This window comes from Dermacentor andersoni, chromosome 3 (assembly GCF_023375885.2).
Source record: "Dermacentor andersoni chromosome 3, qqDerAnde1_hic_scaffold, whole genome shotgun sequence".
Lineage (NCBI taxonomy): Eukaryota > Metazoa > Arthropoda > Arachnida > Ixodida > Ixodidae > Dermacentor > Dermacentor andersoni.
Window position 1 is genome coordinate 38703422 of NC_092816.1, and position 14719 is coordinate 38718140.

Here is a 14719-nt window from a genome sequence, read left to right on the forward strand (position 1 = left end):
AGCATTAGCTTGGGTGCTCCCATCTAAATACATGTAAAAGTACAATTCGTTTTTCTCGGCAACCACTGCACTAAATTTGAAGAGGTTTAAAAGAAAAGCTTACAATCTAGTGACTGTTGGTTTCGAATGTTTGATTTTTGAAGGTTTTCGAAAATTGGCAAAAATTAAAAAGAAACGAAACTATCATGTTTAGAACTCTAACTCAGCAATGAAAAGTGATATCACAATTCTGTGAATTGCAGCTAATGGTACCGCTAAAGCGGACAAAATTGCAATGTTACACATAAATCCTAAAAAAAGATTAGTAATATGGAAATGCAGCTTTTGCAAAATCCTTGTACACAACGTAACAAATACACGTAAGATATAAATTCACATATCATATTTGTACGCTTTGAATGATCTAATGGATGTCGTTTACAGAACCGCCTTATCTGTTCTTGATGCAGAGCTGTGAATTTAGTAAACATTGTGCTTCTATGTTCTCCGAATTTTTAAAAATTATGTCTAACAAAATTCAGGCCCTAAATCGAAATTCCGCTTCCAACAGTCACTTGAATTTACCTTAATATCTAAATTGCAGCAAATTTCTTTAAAATCGCTCCAAGGGTTATCTCAGAAAAGCGTTTTTGCTTTTTACGTGTACTTGAATAGGCCGCGTAGGAGTTGGGCCCTGTCAGAGTTGTCGGACGATCTCGCCGCTGCCACCATTTGTAAAGGTTGGAGGTCGTAGGGAAGGACTTGAGAGGAACTAGGCGCACATGGTTTATTTACTGATATTTACAGTAGAAAAAGATACATGCGACAGTCTAGCGTGACTCCCAAATAGAGCCTGCAAGACGAAGCATACAGCATGCGAGCACGAAGCTCCAAACACACTGCTTCTCGAGCACGAGCACACAGCTCACGAGCACGATCACAGAGCACACACTAGCAGCCGACAAAGAGCCGCTTATAAACACTCCGTTATCCCTAAATCCCTAGGTGAGGGAAACGGCTGTCCAATCGGACTGTCCATAGTCGGGGCGTAGTCGACCCAACTTGAAGGAGGAGGGCTCACACACACACGTACGCACTTTGGATTCCCAGAACCCTATTTGAGCGCGTCCCCGTAGCCAGGTGGTCACGCCTGACCCCAGCCGGCGCCTCTAAATTCCAGAGCTGCCTTTCTCCTGTAGTCGCCATGAGTGTCAGCGAACTGTGACGAATCTTGGGGCCCACGTACCGCAAAGCACCCTTTTGTTAGGGAAGCTCTTCTTGCCGCTGAAGTAGCACCATGAAGACCTGGCAAATCAACCAACAATACACGGGGCGCCAAACGTGGCCCGCCCTGCTGCCGTCGCCGATTCTCCGAACGAGGCGCATGGTGGTTTAACGCTGCCGTAGTCTGCAGTTCCCTGAAGGAAGTTGATGGTCGGTTAGCGCTGTCGTCCTCGCCAGTTCCCTGAAGGGCGCCACCACCGCGGGTCGATCGAAGCACGTGCAGCGGGCTGAAATAGCTTTGCAGAGCAGTACCCATGCAGGCAGATCGTAAGAGCCCGAGCTTCCTGTTAAGGAGTGTATGGAATCGGGCGTCTCATTGAATACGCCGCGAAGTCCTCGTGTGGCGCCTGTGGGAACATGCATTCAGGCGGGATTATCTGAATATATGTACCTCGGATTCAATTACGACCAGCACTGGATTTTAAAGGCTTTTTTTAGTTGTTATTGTAGAGCGGCCCTCACCAAGTGTCGCATAGCCAGAGGCCCAACTTGGTCCTATGTCTGGTCTTCAACCTTGTTCGCTGAGCCTAGCAGGACGAGTCTGTACCCATTATACCATGTACTACATAGTGAACCAAGTTGGCCGATGAACGGTTAGAGACGCAGACAGACAATTCCAACAGTGTGTGTGAAGTTCCCGAAGAATGCTGGACTATTTAACGGAAAAATATTGCATCTTAACGTCAAAGTTATGTAGCTGCCGACCCAAGCATAGTGCGTTTACTCCCAGCGTTATTTGATCAGTTCAATAAAACGCTCTCCTTCTTTATAGACGGCCGCTTTGCTTTCAAAGCAAATAGCATTGCCTAGCTTGCCACTTTTTTTCATACTCACACATCTTTACTTTTTGGGAGGGGGAGCAAGTCCTCGGTGTGCCCGCCCTCTTCTCATTGCTACGTCAGCGGACGAAGAGCCAGCAGAAGTGCAGAGGGTGTCTGTGGGTCTCAGGTGGCGCAGGGAAAGTAGATAATCAGATGAGGAGGTTGGTGGGGGCGTTTGGGATTGGTCGGTTCCCCGTGATTAGCTTGGGGTGGCTGGTCGGAAATTGCGACTGCGTGCAGTAGAGGGCTAAATATGCCGCTCAACGGATTCTCAATGAAGAAGACTGTGCAGAGCGATGTCGTATACGTGCCGAAAGGGCTTGAGACCGTTATACTGCCATGCGATTTTCTATTTTTTTATTATTATAAGCAGATAAATCTATGCTGCCCGGGCAGCTCTGACTAGCTAGTGCCAGGGCGATCGGCAGGCAGCCATCTTTTATTCCTTTCGGAACGGGGCAGTCTCCGGCTCCTCAGAAAAAAAAATGCAGTGTTGTTCGGCATAATATTGCATGTTTAGTGCGTACACGTCACTTTGACGCGGTGAGTTCTCGCGGTTTTGTGATGTCGCGTGACTGATAGGCGAAGTGGGCGGAGCCTGAAAATGTTTGACTAGTCGCGGAGGGATAATTGCGAAATAAGCGCAGAATCAGAAATAATTTTTTTTAATTTTCTTTGGCCTATTTATGCATATTCAATTTGTGTACTTATCAGATGGGGTAACAGAGAAGCGAAGTGGGGGTGGCCCCCCAAAAGTTATACCTATCGTGTAGGGTTAGGCGTCCAAGCGGTGTAGAAGGACACTGGAATAGCTGTACGTTATAGCACCCCTAATCGCAACAAAATCCCAGCACGAGAAATTGTGAGGGCCTTCGGCACAGCGGTATTGCCGACGGTGGCACTGGTTAATACTTATAGGGCTAGACATAAATTTAATTCGGTTGTATAACAGGGCACATTATTACGATATCATCGAGAGATGCTCAAGAGACGAGCCGCTGTGAGAATGACGAAGTTTTTCTGGGCTCTTGGCGCGAGCGAGCCTGGCTGTCTGGCTCCAGTGTAAATAGCCTGTAAATAGCCTCTTTCGTCTGTGTCTTCCCACACGTAACATTCTGGTGGAGGTTAGCGATCCCCGTTAGCGATCCCCCCGCTGTTGGCGACCTCGTTTCCTCATTACCATGAACCGCTCTTTATATGTTCCTATCCATAATTTCACCCTTGTCGTGACACAATATGGGCACCCTATTTTTTCTTGTTTTGATTATTTTTTAATCCTTCGTTTGCGCAAAGAAAACAAAAAAAAAAAGAAAGAAAGGCCCAACTCTTTACTCGACCTCACTGTCTCTCTGCCCTGCGCAGTTATTTCAAGACTCGCTTGTTTTCTCGTGGTGCCTTATAAGGAGGTTCGGAAGGAAGTAAAGGAAAAGAGAGCGTTATCAGGGAGCTGACCCCAAATCTCTCTCTCCTTCTCTTCCTCTTTCTCTCTCTCTCCCGGGGTGTTCGTGCTCCCCTGTCGATGAGTTAGTGGGTCACGACGGCTGCACTGTTTTCCTTGCGATACCGCACAGCGTGCGCCACGCCACCGCTGTTTGCCGAACTCGCTTTAGCCGATACCGCGGCCCACATGGAAAGTGAGCGGAACGCGCAAGAAGGATAATCATGGGAAGAAAGCAAAAAAGAAAGAAAGGGCGGAGCGTGCGTGCGTTTTATTGCCTCCTCCTCTCTTACCCTACCCCCCAATGCTGCCACGCTTAATTTCTTTCGTTCTTTTTCCAGCTTTTGTTTTATTTTCTTGCTTCGCATCATTGGCTTTCCCCGCCATGTTTGCGGCTGACACAAAAGCAAGCAGAGATAACATAAGAAAGCACAATAGAGAGCACAGCGAGGTCGTTCGTTTTTTTATTTATGTAATGTACGTGTATACAGCGCGGTCATAAACGCCGCAAGCATCGTGTGGCCGGGATGCGACCTACTACGGCATAGCTTAGAATCTGGCGTTTAACGGTTCCCCCCTTCTCTCCTATTTGTTTGTTCGTTTCTGTTTTTCTTTCTTTCTCTCACTGCCTCTACGTCTATCGGTATTCCTTTCTCTCTCTTTCGTTTTTGTCTCTCACTGGAACCACCTTTTTCTTCCCGGTCAAGTTCCGCCCTTCTCTCTTCCCTATCTATTTTCTTCTTTCTGTTTTCAATTGCGTCTATTATCCTCCATTTCACCTCTCTATTTCTCGTTGTGCACCTCTATCTCTCTTTCCTCGAACACATACTCCCTTTTTAAGCTTCTGCTATTTATACTCCAGCATTAATGGCGTTTAGTGTGTGCAATTTTTGTGTCATCTGGTCCTAATAGGCCTACACGCTGTTAGGGAGGAAAAAGTAAGAAGCGTACGAGGAAGGAGTTGGGCTCTCCCGCGCCTGGCCACTCGGAAGGTCACGGGCAGAACACGAAGGACGGGCAGCTGGCGAAGTAACGAGCGTTGCGATATGAGCTTGCTGGGAGTTCAGCGTGTGAAGAGTGAAGAGTACATCGCACAAGTGGTATACAGTGGTCTGGCTTGTTTGATGCAGTGCCCTTTGGCTGTGCTGCGGCTGGGAGGAGGTTCCTTAATATTATGCGTTTTCTCTCCTTTATGCTTTAGCCTGTTTTTGTATGTTTTGTCTATGAGGCGTTTGCTCTCCACCATCATCACGTACCTTGCTAGAGCGGAGTAGTAAGTTAATGATGCAGTGAACAATTGGCCTTCGTAGCATTCCGCATCGTCAATGCATCACCAGCTCGAATGCTGTGGCGCCACCTGCTAAATGTAAATCAAACCACTATTACTGCTCGGCACTGCCTCTGCAGTCCAAGTCCTAATGTTTTGTACTCAGAGTGAGATGAGACTAAGCAATGACGGAATCTACCATTATTCCTTATAATTATTTGTCGTCTGTTGCGACAGCCGATCGAAGCTCGAAACTCGACTCGCTGTGTGTTTCTGTCCCTCCGCCCTTCCTTTATCTTACCGTCAGCGACGTCATCGTAAAGTTTTCATCGCCGTCAGAGAACCTCCTCAGCCTCACCTTCAACCTCTCCGCCAGGACGATGCATACAGTTCCAAGTGCAGACGACAGCCGGCGTAAAGGGCACTCTGGCCTGCAGCCTCATGAGCCCAAATTCTGCCGCCTTAGTAAGGTGACCGCGGGGGTGTTACATACGGTTGGGTGTTAATGTGTATGTTAATGGGTTGGACTTATTATCGTACCTCACACACTATTTGGGATCTATCTATCTATCTATCTATCTATCTATCTATCTATCTATCTATCTATCTATCTATCTATCTATCTATCTATCTATCTATCTATCTATCTATCTATCTATCTATCTATCTATCTATCTATCTATCTATCTATCTATCTATCTATCTATCTATCTATCCGTTTTCCCTCCTATCTGGGTAACTGAGGAGTCCGTGATCGAATAGGTAGTGCATCGTGCTGCTGTGCTGAGGGGACAGGCTTCGAAACCAACTCTCTGATCAACTTGGGTCGCTAAGCATTTGGCAATATGTACATACATGCCGCACTTCAACGAACCTATTTCACGGCCACATGGGTCACTGGAGATGCGCGACTGAGTACGTGCTGCTTTTCGAAGAAGCGCCGACATGGAGCACTGGATATGTCTTCAGTGAACACCTTTCGTGCCAATTCGGGTCACATGGTGTGTGCCAGGTATAGGTGTGTGCCGCTCGTCATTGAATGCCTTTGAGGCTTGGGCAACTACCTATATAGCCGGCCCTGCGTAAACGCCGCACCCAAAACTTCAGAAAATATCCCCCCACAAATATGCTTAAAAATTACACCCTTGATTTCTGAGAAGGTTGGTGTATTTTCTGTTGTGTGATGCAACAATTCCGAAGCTGTTTTTTTTTTTTTTTTGGTGGCAAGAAGATGCAGCCGTGCCTAGTTTTCGTCGCCTCCAGGTAGCAAATGCACAACCTCCGAGATTTAGCGGTTGCCTTCGAGACGCTGCCGTTACCGTTCCGTTGGGCGTCACTATTTATTCCAGCCTACAGGGGGCGCGCTACGGGAATAGCCAAGAATAGCCAAAGCCAGTACATGTCAGTGCTATGGTTCAATAAAGTACCACCGAAAATATTTAAGCAAAATAATGTTGCCTCTTTTCCTCGGTGCAATGGTCACACCGCCGATATTCACCCCAAATCTCGGGAAAAAATCCTCCGGCCATTACACGAGTACATACGGTATTTATGTGCCACTGGGATTGTGCCGCTCTACAATAACGAGAAAGTCCCCTTAAATTTCCACGATGCTGAGCGGAATCGAACCGACGTCACAACGGTTCGTCGAGGACAGCAACCCAACGCATTAGTCGGCTGCTCCACAAATGTGCTGGGTATGCGTCACTTTCAAAGAATACTATTCACGGCAACACTTTAGCGAACTGCGCCATGAATGCTCTGGGTATGCACCGCTTTTCAATGAACATCTCGCCAACTTGGGTCGCTGAGTGTGAGCCACTGAGTGTGCGGCAAGCAGACAGAACGATTCTCAGCGTTAGCAAGTACCGGCGCGTCACGTTTAATAGCCTCAGAGACCACACGCGGAGTTTTCGGCAGTGCCCCTAGATGGCGCAGCGTGCTCAGAAAGACGCACGTGATACGAACCCGGTTGCCGCATGACGCGCTTCTCAGCGTTCGTCAAGCACCGGCGCGCCATGTCTTTTGGAAGCCGCAGGCAGGCTTCGCGGTGGCGGCTCTAGATGGCGCTGAGAGTTCTTTGGCATGTACGAAAGAGGAATTCCGCTGCAGTAGGCGCCTCATACATAACTCGTTTCGACGGTGGCAATAGGTCGTATCGCTAAATTGGTTAAATGCTAACGCATTACCGTCGACAGTCATCGTGAGATGGGTTCTGAAGTGCTTTTTTTCTGCACACATTTTGACGGCAATATGGTCACACTTGTCAGGAGCTCTCACTAGGTCGACGATACCAGGGACATCAGTTGGGATGCATCTGCCAACCCTCATTTTCCATGCAGTCCGTGGCATGCCTTCCCTAGTCTTCTCGCTTCTCTGTCGAGCCCAATCAACTGACTTCACAGCGAGTAGCACGTGCAGCGGCAACAGTGTGCAGGCGAAAAGCGCGCAGTACTGATATGCTTACATTGATGGTGTTTTTTTAAAACAAGAAAAAAAAAAACTGGAGGATGCTTAAGCTTCGCCTTTAAGAATGGAACGCGATAGCATTCAAGGATCCATGATTGCTTCTCGCGCTTCCCGGCAACTGCAGTAATCGTAACGTCTACCGGGAAACGCTGTCAGCGAACGCTATGCATGAAGGCGAGCTTTATGGTAGAAACGCGGCCTCTGGCGCGGGCCGTGGATACGCGGAGGCGAGTGCCATCTGGAGGTGTTGCAAAGAACCGGGCGCACTGCTCTATGAATTGTAGAAACTCTGGAAAAGGGGTTTTCGTTTGAGCTTCCGCGTAACAGAATTATGTTTTCTCGTATATTCAAATCAACATCCGACGATATCATGTCTCTAGGTCGTGTGTAAATCGTACTTTACGATTTTTAGTCGGCATTGTACTCTGAGAAATTCAATTATTCCAGTAACTTCTCTGTGCGACAAGGAGCGCCTGCGTGGTTGGGTATGCATGGTTGGGAGTGAGTTTTCGCGAAAAGACAGTCGACGCTGGACGTGGAACGCGGAACTTCGACGTCGCATTTTCTGTGACACTGGGGCACAAAATTAGAGAAGGAAAACTGTACCTTCCATAGTGCAGCGGTTCTAAAAGTAGTGGTGGCTTTGTGAGATAAATCATACGACCGAGAGATGGCGCTGGCAAAATCATACCTAATATCATCGTCAATATGCAGTGAGCAGCACGGCCGCTGCGGCAGCCGCGGGTGGCACTCGCCGCGGTGCTCGCTTGCTGCTTTTAGACGTTTTTTACCGCTTTCGGAGCAGTATACGTGTGTACAGTACCCTAACATCACTACAGATATCTTTATGTCGCGAGATGACAGAGAAGCCTCAACTGGCAAGAAAAGCACTTCAAACAAGTAAGCTTACGTTGTTTATTGTCAATTGTGAATGTAGCAGTACATGCCCAAAATTTTCGCATAGGTCAGGTGGAGTTAAAGCTGCCAGTCACTTAGCTTACAACATACGGAAGCATAGATAGTCATCTATTTCATGGAATTGAAAGGTGAAATCGAGGGAAGTTTTTTCAAGCGTGGTGCCTTTGTTAATACATATTTACATTAGATTATCATAGTGTAAACATCGTGGGGTCAATTCTTCCCAGCGCTGGAGAAATTTGAAAGGATTACTTTGGTCCCTCAAGGCGTAAAGTCAACGCATGAACTCTGCGACCCAAGTTGGTATGCAAGAAGTTCATTGAACGGTGATACATAGCCAGTGGTATACATGCCCAGTGACCGAAGTTTACGCCAGAAGTTCCCTGAAGACCGCATGCAAGGAAGGAAGGAAGGAAAAAGTAGAGAAGGAAAGGCAGGGAGGTTAACCAGTTTAGCGTAACCGGCTTGCTACCCTACACATGGGAGAGGGATGGGGGCGATGAAAGATGGGGAAGGGGGAGAGAGAGAGAGAGAGAGCACATAGCACAGCACACAAACATCGTCCGGTAGAGTCCATCAATCCGGCATTGTACGTGATAACACTGTCAGAGCCGCTTGTCCAATCCCGTCTCTTTCAAAAACTGAAGTAGTCCCTTCGTCGCCTTCACCTGCTATGTCTTCTGTCGGCGGCATGTGAAAATCGTGTCGAGGGACAATGGTCTAGTGTCAAGGTGCGCGAGAACGGATGCCAGGGACTGTCGCTGAACATTATATTCAGGACAGTCGCACAGAATGTGTTGCAGCGTCTCCTCGCAAAGACAGGCATTGCAGAGAGCGTTGTCGGCCATTCCAATGCGGAATGAGTAAGATTTCGTGAAAGCCACCCCTAACCATAAGCGATAAAGCAGAGTCGCCTCGCTTCGGCGGAGTCCAGTTGGCATATAGAGATGCATCAAAGAGGGCAGGTGGTATTGACGGTTGCTCTGGTTGGTCTGGCTGTTTGGTGTGCACCATGAAGAGAGCGTCATCTCCTGTGCAAGCACTCGAAGTCTGCTAGCTGCGTCGGATCGTGAAAGCGGTATGGCCTCTTCTTGTGCGTCTTCAAGAGCTGCCCGAGCGGCATTATCGGCGTCTTCGTTTCCAGTGACGCCGCAGTGACTTGGCAGCCACTGAAACGTCACGTGGTGTCCTTTCTCCTGTGATGTATGGAGTAGGCATCTAATATCGAATACGAGCTGTTCGAATGGCCCGCGACGCAGAGCTGATAGTACAGATTGTAGGGCTGCCTTTGAGTCGCTGAAGATGGACCATTGTCGAGGTGGCTCCCGACTGACGAAACGGAGTGCAGCGCGAAGAGCAGCTAGTTCAGCAGATGTCGACGTTGTCGGGTGGTCAGTCCTGAAGCTGATGGTAATAGCTTTTGCTGGGACAACCACAGCACCGGACGAACACTGGGTGTTTGTGGAACCATCAGTATAAATGTGTTCACTGTCCGCGTACCTCTCGTGCAGAAGAAGCAGAGACAGTTGTTTGAGGACAGGCGACGACAGTTCAGACTTTTTTCCGATTCCTGGTACACTGAGATGTACTGTGGGGCTGATAAGACACCAAGGGGGTATCGATGGTTTAGATGCAGCGGTGAAGCCCGAGGGAAGTTTGTCGTTGTACTTGTTGATAGTTTTAGAGAATGATGATTGGTGCCTGTCCGAAGGTAGTGCTGCAAGGTGGTGATAGGGGGCACGTGCAAAATGTCTGATGTGCGTTCTCAGGGCTTCCACCGTAATGTGAGTTCGCATTGGATGGTCCCGAGCAATCGCAAGAGTCGCCTCTGTTGACGTACATCTGGGCAAACCAAGGCAGACTCTGAGTGCTTGAGCTTGTACTGCCTGCAGAACACGAATATTTGTCTTGCAGGTGTTGTTCAGTACAGGTAGACTGTATCTTAAAAAACCGAGAAAGAGAGCTCTGTAGAGTTTAAGCATTGCGTCTACTGACATCCCCCACGTCTTCCCTGTCAAGTATTTGAACAACTGGGAAGTAGCTGTCAGGCGCCGTTTCATGTAGGCCACGTGTGGGCTCCAACAGAGGTCTCGGTCAATAATGACGCCAAGGAATCTGTGGTTTCGGACATAGGAAATGGTCCGCCCATTGATTGAGATGACATAAGGCGTCATCGGTTTCCGAGTAAATGCGACTAGTGCGCATTTTTCAGGTGAAATGCTGAGACCCTGTTTACACAAGTAGTTCGCTGTCAAAGTGGCCGCTCTTTGAAGTCGCGCACGTATCTGAGGACGTGTGACTGCCGAAGTCCAGACACAGATGTCGTCAGCGTATGTTGAAATCTTGATGGTAGTTGGCAAGCATTCAGCAAGTCCAACAAGAGCGAGGTTGAATAGCGTCGGGCTGAGAGCACCGCCTTGAGGAACGCCCCTGTTGGTATAGCGTCGCGTAGTTGGGCCATCGTCAGTTAACACATAGAATGATCTTGCAGACAGGTAACTTGCAATCCACAAGAAAACTCGACCACCTAGGCCAACCGTCGCAAGAGCGTCGAGAATGGCCTCATGTAATACGTTATCATATGCCCCTTTCACATCTAAGAATAAAGCTGCAGATAAACGCTTACGGGACCTTTCGTGCTGGACATATGAAACGAGATCAACTACACTGTCGATGGAAGAGCGGTCACGTCGGAAACCAGCCATGGAAAGCGGATAAATCTTGTAAAATTCAAGGTACCATTCCAGGCGGCCAAGGATCATCCGTTCCATTATCTTTCCTACACAGCTGGCCAGTGCTATTGGGCGGTAAGAGGTGAGTTCTAATGGGGATTTGCCCTGCTTTAAGAGTGGCACCAGGCGGCTTACTTTCCATTCGTCAGGAACATTTCCCTCCTGCCATGAGGAGTTGTAAAGGCTCAACAATTCTATCCGTGCGGACTCTCCGAGATAGCACAAGGCCCGGTATGATATACCATCTGGACCCGGAGATGATGAGCGCCTGTAGAGAGCTAGTGCCGCTTCGAGCTCCTCCATTGTAAAAGGAAGGTCCATGCGGCAATCACGGGAATGGGGGACGTCAGCTCGGGCTGGAGGATCTGGACGAGTCGCTTGGTCTGCGATCCGCGCACAAAAGTCTTCTGCGACATCGATGTCTTGCCGCCCTTGGAAAAGCGCTAGCGCCTTGAATGGAAAACGCCGTTCCGGAAGGCAACGCAGACCTTGCACCGTTTTCCAAATGTGAGAGAGTGGCTTGCGAGGGTCGAGTGTCTGGCAAAACGTTGCCCACCCTTCCGACGCTAATCTATCCATACGACGCTGAATCTTCTTTTGCATCCTCCTGGCTGCCCTAAGGTCATGGATTGATTTTGTACGTCGATATCGACGTTCCGCCCGGCGACGAAGCGCTCGAAGTCGCTCTAATTCTATGTCGAAGTCATTTCGCGTGGAAGAGATCGTCATCATGCGAGTGGCGTTTTGCATCGTCATTTTAATCGTTTGCTCTAACCCAGAGGGTAGGCCCTCGCGGCAGGCATCTTCCATCTCAGATTTGAAGTTGGCCCATTGAATCGTCCGAATGGTATTCCGTGAGCCTGATGTAGACGACAAGCCGTTGATGTTCAGATAGGTGGGAATGTGGTCACTCCCATGTGTCTCAATGTCTGGAAACCACTTCACACATCTGGCGAGAGAGTTGGAGACGAAAGCAAGGTCGAGGCAGCTGCCGTATGTCACGCCTCGAAGAAAGGTGGGGCTACCATCGTTCAGGAGAGTAAGGCCATAGTTGTGGGCGATACTTGCCAATCTTCGTCCTCTTGCATTTGTCCTTGTACTTCCCCATGCTGGATGGTGCGCATTGAAATCTCCTATGATGACCCATGGGGCGGGACAAACACTCAAGATATCCTCAAATCTTTTGGTATCGAAATTGCTGGAAGGCGATATATACACGCCTATGAGAGTAAACAAGAGTTTGTTCTTTTTAACTGTGATGCATATATATTGATTGTCGTCGTGGGGCGCAATTGGTTGCAAAACATAGGTGAGTTCACGACGAACAAAAACGACGATTTTGCTGCATGCACCGTTTGTTGATGACATGATAAACTCGTATCCTGACAGTCTTATTGGTTTCGACAAGTTGGGCTCACAAATGACGATGAGTGGAAACCCATTGGTGTAGACAAACTGACGAAAATCTGAAATTCGTGATTTTAGCCCTCTGGCGTTCCACTGGATGACGGACGCTGCTTTGACTTCTTTCCGGAAGGATGGGGTATGAGTAGCCATCTTTCTAGTTGAGGGATGCAAGCACTGGGCTTAAGGCGTCCAACACTTTAAGTGCGCTTCGAGCAGATGGTGTCCTCATGTCCACTAAAAGCGCTCGAATGGCCTCCATGAGAGAACGTAGCACCGAGATGACTTGACGGTCTGTTTTGGGTGAATCATCCATGGCCGGAGAAGGATCAGGTGGGGCCCCGACCTTCTGAGGTTCTTTCGCAAGGGAGCGGCTCGGTAGCGTAGGCCATTCCTCTAAAGATAGAGTCTTTTCTGCTTCCTTCGTGGAAGTGGTGGGCCCTTTCGCGGCGCGGCTAACTGGCACCGCAGAGGAGTGGGTACTGTCACTTCGCGCATGCGTCTTCTTCGAAGACGTACGATGGTGCCGACGTCGACGCCGACGCCGGACTACTTTGGCTGCCTCCCTGTGGGCCGAATTGTCTCTGGCCATTTGCTTGAGAACCGCGCGTTCCCTCTTGATGCGGGGACAGTCTTTCGACGAGGCCGCGTGAGGGCCGCTACAGTTGGCACACTTCAGGACCGTGGCACCGCAGGTCTGTTCTGCATGAGGTTCAGCGCAACGGGGACACAGTAGCGAGTTGGGACACACGCCCTTGACGTGTCCTAGCCTGAAACACTGATGGCATTGAAGCGGCTTCTGGATGAATGGTCGAACCGGATGTCGAAAATGTCCGACTTTAACGTGGGATGGGATACAATCCCCCTTGAATATTACTTTTACGCAGCGCGTATTCCCAAGGCGGCGCACTTGCGTAATGATCGTGCCTTCGTATGCCGGCTTGATGAGGCTAGGTAAGTCATCATTAGGAATGGCTATGTCGATGTCGTAAATCACACCGGCTATGGATGTGTCGTCGATCGGGATAAAGGGGCGCATTTTGATTCCGCCTAGCTCCGTGATCGCTTGAAGTTTTCCAAGCGCAGTCGCGTTGTACACATCTATGGCGAGTATATTCTTGCGTGGATTTATTCTTATATCTTTAATTTGATCCGGCACCGCACGTTCCAGAAAAATGGATAGGGCTTGCCTGTTCAGCAATCGTAGGTTGCTTGATGGCTCTTCCGGCATATAGATGATGACGTGTGGCCAGCGCGCAGGCCTTGACTTCATAGTCGTTGTGCTCGCAGGAGTTGACGGCGCTGTGTTGACGATTTTTCTTCTCGCCCTCTTACTCCGGACGGGTATGAAGCCGTCGTCGGATGAGTCGTCCGACATGGAGTACAGCTCGGTGTCTTCGGTGTCACTGGGGGAGCCAACTCGCTTCCTTGCGGTTGACGGCTGTGATGACGTCTGGCCAGGCGGGCCTCTAGCATGCTCCGGGTCCATGGCTGCAAGACGGGGAGGCGAGGCACCTCGAAAGCCGAAGATTTTACCAAAAATTCACAGAGCACAGAAACAAGTGTTCTGCCAAGAAGACACTTCGTCGTCTTCACCACCGCATGCAACATCCCCAGTAAGACATACCCAGAGACTCAAGTTGGTCTGACGGTTGGTATCGAACCCGGTTCCATCAGCAGCGCCATTTAAGAACACGTTATCGGCATTCGTCGAAGCTCGTGCCTTGTCACAAATGAAATGCACGCTCACGTCCACTGGTGTCTAAACGCGTCAAAACGCCTAATTTCAGCAGATAAGTGCGAAACAAACAACCACACAAAGGTACAGGTCGTGCGTTCTACGCGTCTGTAGTTGATGAAAACCTAAGTATTCGGTACAAGCTCCACCCACAAATTCACGGTGCACCTCGTCCTTCACATCTGAAAGAGAGCCGTACCAGCTATAGCGTTCACTCATGGCTTAAATGTTCTTGCTCTGCTAATGTAACGTCTAGGCTAATTGGAAAAGCTCGTTGTTACTATGTAAAATATTAGCCTAGGATGACCACCGATGTCAGGATCCCCCATAAGATTACTCAGCACGTTCCGATTTCATTCAAAAATGTGTCGAATGAAAACTTAATCGACGATTGCGATTCTCCCTGAAGTTAAATTCGAGCGCAACTCTATACCTGCTTTCCCTTCGCGATGTATTGGCTGAGGCGGACAATTTGTCTCGTGCGGCACGTTGAAAATGGAGCGAAGTGTGGCGCGACTAACTCGCTAATCGGGAGATCGAGAGAGGCAGCGTTGGGGTGACGCATAGGCGTGATTCACACCAGCCGCCGCAGACAGACTTCCACTCATGCAGCGCTTTGTTACCTTACAGACGACGCGCGCTATTCCGGCGCCATCTCGTAGTCATCAT